Here is a 14,676-nt window from a genome sequence, read left to right on the forward strand (position 1 = left end):
CCTCAGGTGAGGAAAAGATAACAAAGCAGAATCAAAAAGCACTAACCACAAAGGGAATGACTAATAAAATCAACTTCGTTAAAAATAAGTGCATCAGATAATCAAAGGACCCAAGAGTGGAAACAGCCACAGTGGCAGAGAACACCCCACACCTGAGACTACAGTCCAGCCAAGGCTCCACAAGGCTGCTCCGTAAACTAAGCTTGAATGTCAGTCCCTGCTTGGGATGGAGGAGTTTCACTTCACAAAAGAGAAAATCCAAATAAGCATATTTTTAAACATTCAGCTTCATAACCAGAAATGCAAGCTAAAATCCCCACGAGGGTCTGCTACAGGTCCACCACGCTGGTGAACACCTTCTCCCTTGCGTCTGCCAGCCCCCAACTCCGTGAGACTGCTCTCAAGACCCCAGCGACAAGGACATTACCAAGATAACCCACCTCCCAGACCCCTGGCACCCTCCACATCTGACTCCCGAATCCCTTCCACGTGGCTCCCTGCCGTGGCTCTGGCCCTGGTTCTGTCTCACGCAGGCTGGTTCTATCACGCGCTCCGCGCAGGTGCCGAGCCTTCCAGAAGGGCATGGGTGGCGTGTCTCTCCACCACAACTTTCAGGCCAGCCCAGGCCCACAGGCAGTCATCCTGGGTGAAGAGGCCCAGCCTCCCCGTCCACTCACCGTGGGCCACCCCTCCAGCTGGCCTCCACCGCCAACAGCTGTTCACCGGTGCCTCTACCCGGGCCCCTCCGCGGCACACCGCACACCGCACCGTCTGGGTCACGCCCCCCCCAACTCCTGCGAGTGCCCTTCAGCGGCTGCTTCCCCACCCCTCCATCACCGCGTTGCACCTCCATCACCGTGACTGTCCTTTAGGTAAATACACCGGGTTTGTTTTGCAGGGTGGAAGTAATATGCACCTTTATTCAACATGATTTGGAAAGTAAAGAATAACACTAAGGAAAACACCCTACAATCCTAGGCACCCCGAACTAACTGCTGTGCTTAACGCAATGGTGGGTTTCCCTCTGTGGGCATATCCTCAAATACTTTGAACATACACATATATCCTAATTTTTACTAGAAAGCCATCCTCAGACTACATATGATGCAATGCAATAGGGCTTTTATAAGGCATAAACTACGCTGGTGTCTTCGCACATCAGGCTCCCGGGTCACAGCTGCAGCTGTGCCCCCTGACCCAGAGACGCAGTGCTTGGGGGCAGCCCCCCACCAGTGGGCCCCTCCTGGGAGCACCCCCCTCAGGGCCAGAGCCAACTTCCCTCCCCTCAGTTCCAGGGCCAGCCTGGACCCTCCTCAGGCCCGCCTGCCCGGGGACCCCCCAGGAGAACCTGCACCCGCCTCCTCACGCAAATCCACACCCAGGGGTTGTGCTTCTTCCCGTTAACCAATTCCTACAAGAACCTTCAAGTTTTCCACTTACTTTTTAATTAGTTTTGCTAAGTGGTATGTTTCTAGGAAAATCTTCATCAAAATCACCAGCACAGAGTTGATCATAATGCCCCATAACCTTTATCAAACAGCTTTACTGAGAAATATTTGTCAAAACATAAACTGCACGTATTTTAAAGAGACAACTCTGTTTTGACATTCGCCTGGGAGAGGACCACCACAGTGGAGATACGGCCCCTCTCCCCAGAGACCCCCGATCCACCCGGTAACTGCACTGGGGTGGCGTGTTCTGGGTGCTGTGTTTGCGGCTCCTCTCACTCATCCTGTTTTGAGGCTCACTCATGTTGGGGCACCAACAGCTCATTCTCGCTCTGAGCAGCGTCCACTGCAATGTTGTTGGCCCGCTCACCAGTCGATGGGTATCTGGGCTGTTTCGTGTGGGGCTGTTAGGAACTCATGGCCACATCTTCCGTGTGGACAGATGCTCTGGAGTAAATGCCAACCAGCAGACCACATGTGGCTGCTTGACAACTTTTTAAGAAACTGTCAACCTGCTCTCCCCCCACCATCCCCGCCATGTCCAAGCACCAGCTGCCCTGTGGGGGGCATGCTTTCCTCTCCTCCCTCCTGACACCACCCTCACCCCAGTCCTGCCCCTTCTGCCCTGAACACCATGCCCTCTGTCAGCCTTCTGTGCCCACGGCCATCCCCTGCACACACCATGGCTCCCATCTGGATGGCAGATGCACCCAGGACAGGCCTCCCTATGTCCACTCTCACCACTGATTCAATCTCGTGGACAAGTCTGAGCAACACGTAGAAAAGCAAATCAGACATGTCCTTCCCGCATGAAACCCTTGAAAGGATCCAGACTCCTGATGAGCCATGCCCTCCTGCCATGCTCCAGCCCCATCAGCCCTGTCCACGTCAGGGTTCCATCCATGATCAGTGTCTGTCCATGTCAGGGCACATGCTAGCTCCGTGCCCCTTGGCCTCGCCTACCTCTGAGCTGTCTTTGCACCATTCCCCACCAGCCTGGCCCTCCATCCTCAGGGCAGCAGGCTGGCTCCCTGAGCCCCCTGGTCAGGCTACCGCATCCCCAGGTCTAATGCCGGCCTCTGTCCCGTCCCTCACACTGTCAGCATCTTCAGGGTGCGGTGCCCAGCCTGCTCCCCCATGGCACTGTGAACCCCCACAGGAGGGCTGAGGTTGCATCCTCACTGCTGGCCATCATGTCTAACTGAGCACTCACCCCTGAGCTGCCCAATCAACCAGAGAGATTTCTGTCTTCACCCAAGTACTCGAGAAGACCAATTCCTATTTCCACATGAAAATCACCAAACTGAACTCTGCTCCATGCCCAATGCCCTGTCCTCCCAAACCAGTCTGTTATGATCTTGGATCCGCACCTGCTGCTCCATCTGATGGGCCTCTCTCTCTCCCCCCAACCGCAGGACCCGCGTCAGCACGCGACAGGTGCTTAAGACAGAACCCTATTTTTTGTTGTCTGTTCCACTGTAGCCTCTTCTCTACGGCCTACCTGACCCCATGACCCTGCCTCCCAGAGCCCCGGCTCCTCACTAGTCTCCCCGTGGCACCCACTGACCCGTTCCCTGTGTGGTCCTGCTCCCCCGTGGGGCCTGGCACATGGCAGGGCTCAACAGGTAGTCGTCAGGCTCGCGCACTCTGACGGCCACACGAGGTCCTCAGGCCTGGAAGAAAGGACGGCTCTGCCAGGGCTCCGCATGCAGGCCAAACACCCAGAATTCATCGACATCTCAAGATGAACAGAAGCATATCATGAATGTTCCTTGCTGGGACACTGAAATCAGGTCAAGATGACGAGAAAAAGGGAAACTTTAAATGTATTTCTATGTGGCTACATACTGCCACAAAAGCTTTTTTAAAAAAATAATGAGATAACATAAAAAGTGCTTTGAATTTAGACTCTCAAAAGGACAGTGAAGTCCCTGCTCCACCTTCTCCCCTAACTTGGACCTGACACCCCACCCCCACCCCAGCCCATGGGCCCGGCTGCACCCCTGCTGCCCCCACGCCCACCCCCAGGTCACCATAGTCTCAGCCCTGCAGAAAGCTGCAAAGGGCTACCTCCCCAGGCCTTGTCCTCGCCTCCCCACTCAGGGACGCCACGGGCCACCACCCACAGCTATTCTCCCTGCATCCCTGGGTGTTCTGAGGAGCACGCAGTAGGATGCCTAACGTGTTAAATGAGTGACTACCAACTCACTGATATAGCAGACTGATGCCCATGTCCATTGCTGCGTTTACTCCCAATTTTTACTTCTTAAATGAAGGGTTTATATACATCTGGGTGTAACTTAGTGACCTGAGGTACAGTCTCCAGGGCGGGCTCCCAGGCACATGTCCTGAGCAGCACTGAGGCCCACCCACATCAGAGACGTCCACCTTCATCAGCCTGAAAGGCTCCCAGGCACCCATCCCTGTGGCCCAGCCCCTTCACTTCCTGCCACGTCCCACTGGCCTCCCACCTCCACGTTTATGCAGCTCAGGAGCCCCGACCCCAAATTCAGACCTCAACTACCTGTGCTCCACTTGGAAGGCCGGCATCGCCAAGCATAATCTGGATTTCCTGCCAACGCCAGCTCACCCCACCTGCGGCTTCTCGCTCACCTCGCACCCACGTACAAGAGATGGGGGCAGCCATGGCCCTCACACCTACCCCACTTGACTGTGCTGTTCAGGTGCACCGGGCTACACACCCCCGACACAGCTCCTGGGAATCCCGTGAAAACACGAGTCTGAGCGGGTGGCTCCGTGGCATGAACCTCTCCAAAGGCTCAGGGAAAGCCAAAGCCTTCCAGTGGCCACTGAGGCCCCAAGCCAGCTCTCTCACTCCACTCTGGCCGTGGTGGACTCCCTGCTAGTTCTAGAACACCCTAGGTGTTCTCCCACCTCGTGGCGCTTGCACCTACTATAGCTGGGACATTCTCTCTCATGCGGATACATGGGACCTACCTCACCCCCACCAAGCCTCTCCTCAAATGTCATCTCCCCAGCAACACCTTTAGGGACCATCTTGTGGACAATTACATGCCCTGCATACACTCATGCGCACACAGCACAGATCTAAGATATTACCCTTGGATTTATAATCTACCTATTTATTTTGTTACTACCCATCTCCCTATCCTACAAGGCCAGCCACGTGACTGGAAGTATTAAAAATGCACTAAAAGGGTTATATGATAAAGTTGAGAAAATCTTCTCAAAGAGTAGATCAAGATAGGAAATAGAAAAGATCCAACATCCAAACAACAGGTGTTTTAGAAAAAACAGAAAACTGAGATAAGGAGCTTTCAAATACACTTTAATATTTTATTTCTTAAGCTGGGTAATGAGTACACAGGTGTTCATTAGTATCTTTCTCTATGCTCATTTGTAGGCAATATTTCATGATTGGGAAAAAATTATTCAAGTATTTCCCCAGCTGGAAGAACCATCAGGCCACAAAGGCCTGAGTGCCTGGCACAGTGAGTGAAGATGCACATGTCTAACCAAGTCCTGGAATCTGAAGACATCAAAGGTACAAGAAAGGGTCCTACAGGTTCTGGGGGGAAAGGAGTTCACAATGGGGTGGGAGTCAGATAGCACCGGACTTTTCATCAGCAGCAGTGAATCCTACCAGTAAAAGCGGCAATTCTTTCAAAGTTCTGAGGAAAAGAGACTTTAATGTGCAATTCTACACCAGCCAAACTATTCGTCAAGTATGGCTGGAAGCCAGGGCGTTTTCAGGCGTCTCAGGGAAGGTGCTCAAATACTCGTCCCAGGCATGCCTATGGAGACCAGTGTGCTCACAAGTTATCACGGCCTTGCGCTCAGGGAGCTCCAGTTCCAGCTGCTGACGAGACATGCCAAACTCATCAGCAAAGAGTGATGAGCACCATGAAGAAAGCAGATGAGGCAGCGAAGCAGAGCAAGCGGGTGGAGGGGCTGCTTTAGCCAGCGGCCAGAGGAGAGCGGTGCGCAGGGACGTCTGACCTTGGACCTGGAGGGAAGGGCCAGAGCAGCAGGCGGGGCAAGGGACCCCCGAAGCGCAATAGGACCACTTTGCGGCCGGCTGGCCTGGAGGACGAGGCATCCACACAGGACAGGGGGACGAGGACAGAGGGCCAAGGAGGGCACGGACTCAGACACGATCCTTGAGAGTTTGGAACAGGAGACAGTAATGTCAGACAATGTCAGGAAAAAGGGAAGGTGAGATTAGAACTCAACCGTATAATAGATCATTACATAATCACACCCATTTTAACTCCCAGATCCAACCCCTGGAGAAGATGAAAAACATGCCGTGAAAAGGGGCTGTTGGACCCCAGGATTCTTCCAGCAGGGGCCAGCTGATGAGGCTGTCAGCTACAGACATGCACCCCCCTTCATGAAAAAGGCTGACTCAGGGTAGAAACAAGAGCCCAGAGGGCAAAGCAGATAACCAGCGGGCTCACCCTGAGCTTAAAACCCAATCAAGAATCCCGACTGGGGGGCGCCTGGGTGGCTCAGTTGGTTGAGCGACTGCCTTTGGCTCAGGTCATGATCCTGGAGTCCCGGGATCGAGTCCCGCATCGGGCTCGGCGGGGAGTCTGCTTCTCCCTCTGACCCTCCCCCCTCTCCCGTACACTCTCTCTCTCTCATTCTCACTTTCAAATAAATAAATAAATAAATCTTAAAAAAAAAAAAAGAATCCCGACTGGGGATCCCCACTGGGTTTCAGAACTGCGTTGGGCCTGTGACTCCCTGCTACGTCCACTTCCCCATTCTCAACTGGTAAACCTATACCTGTCCTGCTGTGAGGGGTGCCCTGAGAAGGCAATCTGTCTCACTTGGTTCACAAGTGTCCAGGACCAGCACCCAGTGGATTGCACCAAGCGGATGATCCAGGGGAGGAGACTCCAGAGCTCTGTGGTTCAGGCAAGGTCTGGGACTTTGAGCTGGTGCTACAGTGGGACGAGACCCTGGGGAACCTCAGGAGAGGGAGAGGTGTATTTGGCATTTGGGAGGATACGAATTCTGGGGTGCCAGGACTGTGGCAGGCAGAATCCTGAGATGGCCACGAGACTCTGGCATACACGTATCTCCCACCTTATTAGCCTAGGTACTGCTGCAAAGGCATTTCTGAGGATGTAATTACGGTCCCAAATCAGCTGACCTTAAAACAGGGCAAGCCAAATAACATGGTCTTTCAAAGCAGAGTGTTCTCCAGCTGGTAGCAGAAGAGCAGGTCAGAGGGGTGAGTCCTACCGGCCTGGCAGAAAACAACCTGCTGTCAAGTACCCACCATCCTGGGACAAGAACTGTGGGGCCTCTAGGAGCTGAGGGCACCCCCAACGGACAGCCAGCAACAAAGCAGGGCCCCAATCCAGCAACCACTGAAGATGGGCTAGTGAGCTCAGAAGATGACTCAAGTCCCAGACAAGAGCCTCAGCCCAGCACGCTGATTTCAGCCTCTGAGGCCCTGAGCAGGAAGAGCAGCCACACTGTGCTAGACTTCCAACCCACGGAACTGGGACTATAAGTCGGTGTCCTTTAAGCCACTAATTTTGTGGCAAGTTGTTATGCAGCATTAGAAAATTAATGTAATGGTATTTAAAGAAATGGAGTTAATAGCAGAAGAAAGGGCCAGTTTCCCAAGCATGTAAAATAGAGTGACCACCAGCCCTGGGACCATTTTCATTAGGCAACTATTCTCCCAATTCTGGAGACAAGGAACAGGTTAATAAACAAGGGGCAGAAGCTACAGCCTCTTGGTCTGGACTGAACTGTGCCTACCTCAAATTCCTGTGTGGGAGCCCTAAGCCATCTCCAAAGATGGAGCCTCTGGGGGCGAGAGGGTTAGATGTGTAAGGGTGGGCCCAGATGAGATTAGTGTCCTTGCAAGAAGAGCCCGCAGAGGGCTTCCACAGCCAGGAGGCAGCCGGTCCGCACCACGAACCACAACTAGCACCCTGTTCTTGGACTTCAGTCCCCAGGACAGCGAGAAATAAATGCCTGCTGCTTAAACCACTCCATCCATGACATTCTGTTGTGACGGGTAAGACACCCCTCTTGTGATTTCTGATGTCCATCTTTTTCAAGAGGCTGCCTTCAACGAAAGGCTGGGGAAAACGAAATGCCTCTAGCCATTCCTGTCTCTACAGTAAGAAAGGCACTTACTTTATGGAAAATAAATGTTATTTGTCAGCAAAAGTCCTATTTCCATTAACGATTTCAAACCCTTCCACCCACTGAACCTTCTGCCAAAAGCATCAAAACTGATGAGTAGGGCTCGCCCATGTGCCTGTGAGGAAGGATGAAATGGCCGGAGGATGCCTCCCCATCAGAAACAGAACAGGGAGGGCCCGACTGACTTGCCCCCTGGGAGGACACTGGGAACTGCGGCACCAGAAGTGCAGCCAGCGGGGCTGACCCAAGTACCACCACAACCTGACCGTGTGTCCCCGATGGCGCGACATGAAGCCCTCACTGGCTCCTACGAAGGGATCTCCCAAATCTCAAGCCTGACTCTGCCTCTCTCTCATTCCTTCAGTTTATAGAGTACACAGGGACAACAAAGGTGGACAACACCGTAAGTGAAGAATCAGAAAAATCCAGGTGTGACACGTCACCTAGAAAAGTCAACCCTGCGGAGGGCAAGGGGGGAACCTAAAAAGACACTAAGGGGCCATGACCTCCAGTGCCAGTCTGGGAATGCAGGTGTGCCTGGTTCAGGAGGCGGCATGACCCCCAGTGCACTCTGAGAACCCAGGTGTGCCTGGTTCAGGAGGGGCATGGTCCCCAGTGCCACAGAGGGAACCCACCTGTGTCTGGTTCAGAAAGGACATGACCCCCAGTGCCACTCTGGGAACCCAGGTGTGTCTGGTTCAGGAGGGGCATGACCCCCTGTGCCATGCCCAGAACCTGCCTGGATCTGGTTAAGGGAAAAATGCCATAGAAGACATTCTTGAGACAAGTGGAGAGATTTGAAAATGAACAGGAAATTATTAGCTGGTATGTGAACCAAGTGCCCATTTCTCAGGTGTGATAATGACATTGCGGATGTGTGGAGACCATCCTAATCCTGTGACTTGTGTGCTCTTGAATTATTTAAGGAACTTGGTAGATTGTTTGTAGCTACTTTCAGATGATTCAATAACAATAAATATGTATTTAGAAAAAAGAGGTAAAGCAAGTATGTTTTAGCATATAATTAGCACATAATTGCTAGATCGGGGTGGGGGTACAGAATTCTTTGTTTTTCTCCATTGTGTTATTTTCTGAAATAAAAATGGGGAAGGCTGACCCTTCTCGGCTCCTCAAGTCCCAGCTGTGGCCTGTGTCTGTTTCCTCCCAGGCACACAGGGGTGATCAGAGGGCAGACCTGGGGTGGCTTTAAGAACCAGACAAGTTGATACACAGTACCTCCAGGACAGGGCTACACAAGGTGTGAATAAAGATCAGTTTTTAGTTTTTTGCTGAGCATCCAACACCGGCCAGGCCCTGCTGAGCATCACCACACTTTCTGCCTCCATAAAATCCAGTTAGCAGGGGTTTCAAAGAGGAATGCAGACAGCTTTCTACTGTTTGCATATTTCTTGCTAAACATCTGGAATTTGCTGTTATTGCAGCAAAGTCCAGAGAATACTGATTCATTTGCAAAATAATCCAATTAACTTCCACTCTCCAAATTCACCTAAATATTAGCAGTTCTCTTCAAAAAAGCAATCAACCCAACAATCAGTTTTTAAGGACTGTATTTTCTAGCGAGTTTTATTTCTTCTCAATGCGTTTTGCTTAATTTAATAGACAATTCTGAAAAATGCGTCTAAGCAAGGATCACACCTTAACCCTCTCATTATGTGTTAAGTGTTTCATTATTGTTGTCATTTGGCCTTCAGAGAATTCAGTTCTGTAGGGAGGAACATGGCAGATCAGAAAAGATAGTCTTATTATTTTTAGAGGTCTTACTTCTTAAAATTTAATGATAAACTATCAACTTGTAGAACAGTATGGTTCTGTTTTTTGAAGGACAATGAATTGGGTAGCATTTTTGCACTGTTAACGGCAAATATTAGAAGGGCAGTAAGAAACTGTCCCCAAACCTCAACATACTTCAATAGTAAAATTAATTTTCAATTTCAAATTCGATTCCGACCACTAAGCAAATAGCTTCAAATGAAATAATAAATCCTGGCATTTAATATAGAGTAACAGTATAAACCAAAACAAACCTTGCTTTATAATTCAAATCTAACAACTCAAATAAGTCATTCCAATCACTGGCAAAGGGCCCTGCCTCACACTAGCAGGGTGGAACCCCGGCAGGTCCAGAGAGAATTGGGCAGCAGGAGGGGACACTTCCTTCCACAGAGAGCTCCTGGGACAAGTCCCCCCCCCCGATGGGTATGCTTTACAGCTCCATGCTACAGCCCCAGCCCAGAGTGCCAGAGAGAGGCATGGTACTGGAGTCTAGGCACACCAGGGAGCCCCAAGCCCTGAGCACTAAGGCCCTTACATTCAGGATCCTGGAGCATGACTTCCTTACAAGGGTCAAATACCCAAAACGTCTCAGGATCTCACCTCTGAAAAACTTCTTACAAAGGCCAGTTTATAATTCCTGGAGCAAAATCTTGGGCAGGAATAAAAGGATGCTCTGGAAACACTGAAGTCACTGAACTTGAAGCTATCAAAGAATTCTACAGCACTCAATTTAATTTGCAGGGTTGGCGGGGGAGTTGGTTATGATTTGCTACAAGTGCAATTCCCAAGAATCTTCCCTATTTATAATTTATTTTCCCCCATGTTTAAGTTCCAGCGGTTTTAGTCATTATGTTGATATCAGAGAAACCTATACATTTAAAGAGATAGCTGAATTGTTGCAACCTTATGCTTAACACACTGCTCTATATACAATTCTGCTAATTTACTTACAGGGTATTTCTCAGGTACAGGCCCTGTATTAGCTGAAACCTGGTAAACGACAGGTGTTAAGATGGCCACAGTGACCCTCACCCCCACTCCCAGTACACACACCCTTCCTCTCGAATGAGGGCTGGGCCCAGTGACTAGGTTCTAACAAAGAGAACATGGCAAAAGGGATGGGATGTCCCTGCCAAGATTAGGTCATGAAGACTGTGGCCTTCTCGCTTGCTGTCGTGGTCTATCACTGGCTCCCCCTCACTTGCCCGATGAAGAGCCCCAGGGGCTGAGTGAGCGGGCCTGGAAGCACAGTCAGACACACGGTCAAACCTTCAGATGAGACCACAGCTCCAGCCAGCACTCTGAAGGCAGCCTTGTGAGACTCTGAGCGAGGATCCAGCTAAGCAGTGCCTGGATTCCTGACCCACAGACACTGTAAAATAATAACTGATGTTTTAAGGCACTAAGTTTTGGGGTAATTTGTTGGACAGCAATATATAAACAATGCAACCATGCAGCACTATCACACCTTTAAAAATCCAAGAATAGGAAAATAAAGAGCCTAACCAAACCTGAGTGCCCAATTTGGCAAGTCTTTTCCAAAACTTCACAAAACAAATTAAGTTTTAAAAAAGGAACAAAAGCACAAAAAAAGAAAAAATCAGAACTAAGTGTTGAGTAAAAAGGTCCCAAGTGTGGTTACATTTGGCAAATAAAAGTTCCTAAGCTGGACTATGTGGGGACTCCATTTGGTTAAGATTTGGTCCTATGAAATGTCAATCTGAAAATCTCAACGGGTTTTCTCCCAAGTAACCAAGCAATGAAGTTGTGGCACAAAGTGAAATACTGAACTGACCAGTTCAAGTGTCTCTCCTGGGAGTCCATATAGCTCAGAGTTTTAGATTTGTATCTTGTCCTACTGCCCAATCTCTGGATAAGTTTGCAAGCCTAACACACGTTGATCTTTCTAAAAGTATTCCTGCTGTTCACTCATTCATTCACGCACTCACTTCTTCATTTAACAGTTGTGTGCTGCCTGCTGGCCTCACACCAGGCAGCCAGGTCTGGGAGCTGAGCTGGACAAGGCCCTTGCCCTCTTGGGCTTTTCATTCTCTCAAACTCCTCCAGCATGATCTTACTGGACACACTCTGGAGCCATTCCCCAATCAAAGAGCAGCACATAACACACCCTATTTTTTCATTAGCACTTTCAAATTAAAGGAGAACACGGGTTCTAGATGAGTCTCATTCAAAGGTTTCAGAGAAGCAAAGACCCCCAATTGCTAGGTCCTTTAATATCTGCCTTTCCGGGAGTGGAGAAGGTGCCTGATCCACTCACCTGATATGTATGCTTGCCTGCTCCAACTTTCCTGCCCCAGGCCAGTGCCCCCAAAACACTTCCCTCGGCTTCCAATACTCCTGGTTGGACCCCACCCCTCCTGGAACTTCCTGGACACTGAAAACACCTCCAGTCTCAGGATGGAGGGCACACCCACACATGGAGAGAGAAGAGGGCAGGGGAGGTTGAAGGTGATGAACACTGACCACAAGGCCAAGGCAAAAGACAGTAGGCCTGGAGTAGGGGCTGGAAGAATAAGGTAGGGGATCTGGGGAGTGAGCACAGTGCTGGCCTGAGGCATGGAGCCAGCGTGGACGAGGAGCTCCACTCAAACCCCCAGAGACATGAGGATGGTCCCAACCCCCTCACATGTGTCCCTAGGGCCCAGCCAGGCAGCATCGGCTGAAGGTCAGAAGGTCTGTAGGGCTGGCCCAGGTGCTCATAACATCAGGGTGCTCAAGGGCCTCACAGGGATTTGCACTGTGGGGCTCAGGTGACCAGGATCCCTGATGCCCCCAAGCCTTCACAGCAGGTGGATCCAGTTGAGCAGACTGGACATATTAAAGGCTCCTCTGGATCCTGCCTCAGGGGTCCAACCCGCTGGAGGGCTGGCTTGGGTTCCAGCATTCCTCAGAGTCCACTCTTGGGGTCTGGTGATTCCCATCGACTTGCTCAGGAGTTCTGGCCTTCTGAGGGACCAGCTCTTGTCTGGGTCCTGGCCCTCCCCGAAAGCCTGGCTTCTTCGTGGTCCTGCCCCAGCATCCAGATGCTCCCAAATGACCCACCCCGGGCCCTGATCATCCCGAGTCTGTCGCATGGGATGAACCCTCCGCATGGCACCCTGGCCTCCCACTCACAAGGGACAGTCTCAGGGTCTGGCAAGGACTGTTCTAGGACCCCAGCCCTCCTTGGAGCCAGTCTTGGTGTCCTGGCCGTCCTCAGGGACCCAGCCCAGCTGTTCGGCCCTCCCTGGGTCCTGCCAGGTCCTGGGTCCGGCCCTCCTCAGGGACCTGTCTCGAGCGCAGCCCTCTCTGGCTCCTGTCCAGTCGCAGGGTCCCGTCCTCCTTGGTGACCGTGCTGGGGTTGGACCCTCCTGACGACCCACCCCAGGGTTGGACACTCCTCGGTGACCTCTCTCTGGGTCGGTCCGGCGCTTCCCGGTCCCTGTCTGGTGGGTCTGGGGTCTAGCCCTCCTCCGCGAGCCGTTTCAGGGTCTGGCCTTCCCCGCTGGCCGGTCCCGGGGTCCGGTCCTCCCTGGTCCCTCCCCGATGACCCGTCCCGGGGTCCGGCCCTTCCCCGTGACCTGTCCCGGGGTCCCGACCCCGTGGGTCCGGCCGGCGCCCGGAGCCTGCCGAGCCGTGTGGGGACTCCGCGGGCCGGGCCGACGAGGGGCGCAGGGGCGCGGGCAGGGGTCCCGAGCCTTCCGGGCCCGCACACCGGCCGAGGCCGCGGCCTGAGGAACGGGCGCCGCGGGCCAGGCCAGGCGGGGCGCGGACTCACTGACCTGCCGTCTCGGCTGCGGGCGAGCAGGGCGCACGCGGGGGCAGCGCCGGGAGTGGGGGGGGCGCCGCTCCCTCCGGGTCCCCCCCAAGAGCAGGAGAAAAAAACCCGTCCGGAGTTTAAAACAAAGAGGCGGAAATGCCCGAACGGAGCCGAGCGCCGAGTCGGGGGCGCCGCGCATGGAGCATGCGCGTTGCGCGGCCCGGCTCCCACCCCGCAGCCGGGGAGGGGGCGGGGCCCGGGGGCGGGGCCTGAAGGGCGGGGCGGGGCGTGGTCAGAAGGCGCAGGCGCGTTCGGGCAGGGCTTGGCCGGGGGATCTGGAGCTGGGAGGGTGCCAGGGGCGGGGCCCGCAGACGAGGCAGGGGACTGCGGGGGCGTGGCCCGAGGGGCAGTGGGCAGAGGGGGCGTGGTCGGCGGGTGCTGCGCCGGGGTTGCGGGGAGGGAGAGTCCTGCCGGACGCGGGATCTAGTAGGCAGCCGGCGCCGAGCCCGGCTCCCGGACCGGGGCATTCTTGTGGCGGAGTCGGTCTCGTTCTTGCGATCCAGTCCTTTGTGGGACCTGGCACAGAGCGCTCCCCGTGCTCCAGGCGGGAGAGTGGGCAGCAGGGCTGACCCCGCAACTCTGTGCGTCCACCCTTGCACAGGCCCTGCCCTGGAGCGTGAGCAGTGGTCGTGACGTCCATCCCTTCCTGGGGTCCACACCTTGGCGGGGGAGGGGGCAATAAGAAAGGCAAAAACAAATCTGGTGTCATATGGGAGCCGGATGAACTGGGTAGGGGAGGCAGTGGATGTCTGGAGTGTTAGTTACAATAGGGTGGATGGGCATGGAGACGAGATCGGGCGCGTTCAGGGTGGTATGGCCGTAGACGGGTGGATGGGCACGTAAAGGACACAGAGGGAGCCAGCCATAGAGGCACAGAGTCGGAACATAGAGGGAAGGAGCCCTGCAAATATCTGGAGGTGGGGTTCAGAGGTAAGTTGTCCTGCCAGCACCAGGGTACAAAGTGGGGGGTGTTGAAGGATGCTTGCCAGGGGCCAGCATGGAAGCCAGGGGGCATGGGGCATGGAGAGGGAGGAGATGAGGTCAGATGGAGAGGTCCCTGGGCATTCGGAGCAGAGGGTTGATGGCATGGTGCCAGCATGGTAAAGCCTCCCTCTGGCTGTCTTGTGTTTGTCTGGCATGAGCAGCGAGGGAGACAGTGCAGGGAAGAAGCCGCGGTGCTGCACTGGGTGGTGCCGGGGAGGGGAGGAAGTGTGGACTGCTGGGGCTCAGCCTGAGAACAGGCAGGGATGGGTGAGGAACAACTGGAAGAGTGGACAGCCTCTGACAATCTGGGGATGGTGATGGAGCACAGGAGGGTGGGGTCAGGAGTGCAGCTGTAATAGCCATTAGACTCCCTGTGGCCCTTCTGTGAGTCTGTGGGCTTCAGGAGTGGAGTCTGAGTTTGCAGTGTTTGGAGTGAGGGATGGGGGGCGCTGAGCCCCCTGCCCACGTGGAGAA

At 53.5% G+C, this 14,676-nt stretch overlaps 1 protein-coding gene across 2 annotated transcripts in view; it reads right to left on the bottom strand.

The window, feature by feature from the left end:
• Positions 1-13,367, bottom strand: part of PCGF3 (polycomb group ring finger 3) — a 54,814-nt gene extending 41,447 nt beyond the window's left edge. The window contains exon 1 of one of the 2 annotated variants that reach the window (XM_035005525.1): positions 13,181-13,365. The gene's annotated coding sequence lies outside the window, so the exon portion shown is untranslated. Of the gene's footprint in view, positions 1-13,180 lie in introns of both variants that reach the window. The other variant, XM_035005523.1, reaches the window with a different exon arrangement.
• Between the last annotated feature and the right edge of the window lie 1,309 nt (positions 13,368-14,676).

Source organism: Mirounga leonina, unplaced genomic scaffold, assembly GCF_011800145.1.
Source record: "Mirounga leonina isolate KUSES-001 unplaced genomic scaffold, KU_Mleo_1.0 Mir_129, whole genome shotgun sequence".
In the NCBI taxonomy this organism is placed as follows: domain Eukaryota; kingdom Metazoa; phylum Chordata; class Mammalia; order Carnivora; family Phocidae; genus Mirounga; species Mirounga leonina.